At 33.7% G+C, this 4,601-nt stretch overlaps 1 long non-coding RNA gene across 1 annotated transcript; it reads right to left on the bottom strand.

The window, feature by feature from the left end:
* Nucleotides 1-1,208: 1,208 nt before the first annotated feature.
* Nucleotides 1,209-2,099, bottom strand: LOC122004983. The gene is made up of 3 exons (XR_006118302.1): nt 1,956-2,099; nt 1,406-1,588; nt 1,209-1,315 (listed from the first exon to the last, which is right to left on the bottom strand). It is a non-coding gene; the product is annotated as an uncharacterized LOC122004983 (long non-coding RNA).
* Between the last annotated feature and the right edge of the window lie 2,502 nt (nt 2,100-4,601).

Here is a 4,601-nt window from a genome sequence, read left to right as displayed (position 1 = left end):
GATGCCTTGAAGGTCGGCAATCCCCAATCTGGATTGGAATAACCAGAGAAGATAATGATACACTAATTTCATAAAATTACTTAAAAATGTGTTGCTTTAAATCAAAAGAATCTTTTAACAAATCCACAATGGACATTTTTTTGAACTGCATTAATAACCTGATCATAGACTTCTTCCTCCTGCTCATTTTCTTCCTTGAGGATTTCCTCTTCCTCAGTATCAAAATCCTTAACTTTCGTCCTTTCGGCTCTTTCTTTTTTTCTAGATGCACTGGCAATTATCACATGCTTTATTGGATCAACTATGCTTTAATTAACCTGATCTTCACTAAGAAGTGACCCACTTAACTGCATCAAGGATAATCCGGTGCATGAAGTTCCCGTCATACGAGATTCTGAGGAAAGATTCATTATACGCAGTCTTATCTTACATTTTACAAGAGACTGTTTCCAAAATTCAAATTTATAACCTTTTGGTCATATGATAACAACTTTACTATTTCTAGAATTTGAACCCACTTCACTGTATACGAACAAAAAATCAAAAGGAACACTGATTTAGCAATGATTATTACGTGTATAAACACATGGAAACCTAGCAACATTTTAACCAACAATCATTAGTATTTGAGAAGGCCATTATAAAGGCACATATGTAGCAAATTACTTAGAAATATATTTAACAATAATTATATTCCAGATAATTAAAGTAAAGGGTCCATAATAATTTATTCTTACCACACATAATACTTGGCATAATACAAATAACTTTAATCAAGTAAAACTATATCCATGATCTTCCGGTCATCTATCTGGTCTAACTTGCAAAGACCAAGTGTTAATAGAAACATTATGAAGTAATTAACATGTCTAACAAAAAGTAATACAACAATAGATAACATGAAAATCTCCCAGAACTAGATATTAGCAAAAGAGTTGCCTGACTTAAGCTTAGCTAGAGATGATCATGCATATCTAAATTCCATTAGGTTAACTACGTACTAGAGAAGACTTGCTAAAGAGGCTAAATAGTTGCCTGACATGTGTCCAGGATAATGATAAAAGAGCATGTCCCTATATCCGTAAGTTACTTTGGATTAAACGTGCCCCATTATTAATATTCATCTACTAAGACATGAAAAGTCATAACAGAGTATTGCCATAATTAATTGATCCAATGGCTAGCAAACTTTGTAAATCAAGAAACAGGTATAACATTTGAAGCAGTGAAACACACCCAAGCTGTAAACATCATCTTTTAAGAAGATTACCAGCATATAAGTCAGTTGCTTGTTCTCCTCCTCAAGCAACTTTTCCTATATAATAGATGAAACTCATTAGGAGCAAAAAATAAAAATAAAAATGAAAAGAGTAAATTGCAGCGCCAAGGATTTTTGTATGCTGACATTTTTCTTGTGCATCTTCCAAATCTCCATCTAGCATGGGTAAAAAAATTGATGACTAACGATTCATCCAACAAATTTCTCACTTGCTTCTTCCGTACTCTCGTAAGACCAATCTAAAGGACTTCTTCAATTGGAATTAATTCTTTTGGGTAAAGGGAGTTCAAATCCTCACCCTTAAGATGCCTAATAATTTCACAAAACAAAGGCATCATAATATAGCACAAACTTCACCAAATGAGTGATGCAGTAAATAATATAAATCAAAGACTAAATTAGCACAATAAACCTTAGTTCCATATGCATGTTGTCGGTCTCTTTCTTAACTCGTTAAATTTCAACACTCAAACTCTACTTTTTGGTAAGAGTAGAGGAAAATAAGCTTTTATAAGAATGGGATGACAGGAAGGGAAAAAAAAAAATCAAAGAAATAGTCTCCATGATTTGCTTTAAAAATCAGAAAAAAAAAATCTTAGTTTTATCGTTTGCACTTATGGATGAAAAAGAGTTTTTTGAAACAAAGGAAAAGAATTTTATTTCGTGACAAGGTTACCTCGTGCTTTGCATCTCAGAGCTTTTTTCCAGAGTTCGTCTGGTACCTCTTCAAAACCTTCGGCAAGCTGATACAATTCCATTCGCTTGACTCAGATTCAGGCAAGAAAAATATGCCTGGCCTGAATCTGAGGAAAAACAGGCGGATGTGAAACCTGATCGAACTATCTAGTAAGTAAGAACTAATAAAAGTCAAATATCAACCTTTATTAAATATAAGATAATATGCATAAAAAAAACCTTTACAACATAAGGACTTCACTAGTGACTGACAAGGTGGATAAAATCAACAAAGAATTCAGACAATCTATAAAATTCTATTCTAAAAACAATCAATTGTCAAATCTAAACATGGATGATTTCTCACAGATTTAAGGGAAACAAGAACAACCCTTCTAGGTGAGAACTAATAAGAGTCAGATATCTTCTATCACTATTAGATGTAAGTAAAATAATCTGCATAAACAAGATACTAGTCCAACACAAGGACTTCACTTTTAGCTACGAGAAGGATAAAAGCAATAGCGAATCTAAATGGTCTAATAAATTCAATTATGAAAACACTCAATTGTCATACGTGAACACAGCAAGGCGAAAGTTTGATGCGATTACACTACAAAAAAGACAGCATTATCGATGGATTATTCTGTCATAGTTGACAGAGGCATTTACCGACGGAAAATAATATATCCGTGTAAAATTCGTCGGAAAAGGTATTCCGTCGGTAAAATATACTAATGGAATTGGTATTCCGTTGACATTCTTGTCTTAATACACCATAATCCCATTTAAATATTACCGACGGAATTCCCAATTCCGTCGGTGTTTACCAATGGAATTCCCAATTCCGTCGGTGTTTACCAACGGTATCCCCAATTCCATCACTAATTCCATTTAGGAATTACAGACAGAATGCTCAATTATGTCGGAAATTACCGATGGAATTGGGAATTCCGTCGACAATTCCATTTAGTGTTACTGGCGGACTGACCAATTTCGTCAGTAATCTCTGACAGAATTGGCATTCTGTCAGTAAATATCGTTTGATATTTACCGACGGATAATTAATTCCATCGGAAAATTTAAAAAAAATTCACAGGTGACATTTTAATTCAACTCATAAACTGTATACAATTTTTATACACATAAAGAACCATCACAAACGATGACATTTTCATATATACAAACAATATAAAAAGTTCACAATCCACACGTACATTTCACATTCATACATCCATATATTTCACAATCCAAATAGTAATAGAAAACTCATATCTATCCATATCTATAATAGAAACATTCTTACAAACAAAACAATAAAAAAAAAATTACAATAGCTAGTCATAATCCAAATAGTACATCCATATCTAATTAAATTACAATAGAAAATCCTGCAGAAAGTCAAATATGATAGATTTATATTATATTTATATATAACTAAAAATGTTGTATATATATTATAAGTTTTAATACCCGGATAGTCAGTATGAGCAAATGATGATCATCAATGATAATAGGCCTAGACTCCTGAAACATATAGTAATACAAAATTTAAATATTAGTCTAGTAAATTATCAAATCATAATAAATATATTTTGCATGAGTTATGGATGATAAAACATTTTAAGTTATGGTTGAACAAACCTCAAAAAAAAAAACTAATCATCATGAACTGATGGATCTTAAGTCTCCTGTGGCGGTGGGGGCAAATAATCTATGAACGCTCGCATCTAAGCCATGAGAGCATCATGATCTTGTTTTTTCTTCCGATCATCCTCAGCTCACTGCCGCTCAGCCACCATCCACTCATTCATCTTCTAATCCATTGAGGCAACTTGAGTACGCAATTTTTGATTTTCCCATCTTAAAGACTACATCTCAGTAGAAGAAGAAGAAGAAGAGGAACCATCACACCCCCTAGGAGTCCTCAAACGATCAAATACGACTTTAGCTTGGGAGCCAAGGCCGTAGAGGGTGGAGTATTTTGTTCGTCCACCGACAACATCATAATAAATATCATTTAGTACCTCGGTGGATAGAGACTGACTCCCCAAAAATAGGTTGGGAGTCACGGCCGTAGAGGGTGGAGTATTTTGTTCGTCCACCGACAACATCATAATAAATATCATTTAGTACCTCGGTGGATAGAGACTGACTCCCCCAAAGAAAGTGGTTGGGAGTCAAGGCCGTAGAGGGTGGAGTATTTTGTTCGTCCACCGACAACATCATAATAAATATCATTTAGTACCTCGGTGGATAGAGACTGGCTCCCCCCCCTCTGCTGGTGGCTGAGATGCTTGAGCCACTCTATCTATCATTTGATCCCGTGTGAAAAAATATAATATGAATGTTATTCAATTTAATCATAATTACAAAAGTTAATAATGATAGAAAGTTAAATGTAATAAAGTAAATAATCTTAGTGTATGACCTTCGATCTGAGATCAACAAATGTGTCATCCTTCTTCTTGTGGATCAAGTAGCTGACGACCTAGTTCATGTTCCTGCATACACAAATAATTTGGGACAAAATTATATAAATTTAATAATAAATATAAAATTAGTTTATTTAACTTTAAATTAAACTCACCAGATCCATGACATGTTCAACAATGGATCTCGATCCTGATGTATGCCGAGCAGTTCC

This window comes from Zingiber officinale, chromosome 1B, assembly GCF_018446385.1.
Source record: "Zingiber officinale cultivar Zhangliang chromosome 1B, Zo_v1.1, whole genome shotgun sequence".
NCBI classification, from domain to species: domain Eukaryota; kingdom Viridiplantae; phylum Streptophyta; class Magnoliopsida; order Zingiberales; family Zingiberaceae; genus Zingiber; species Zingiber officinale.
This window is presented reverse-complemented; position numbering and strand designations above follow the sequence as displayed.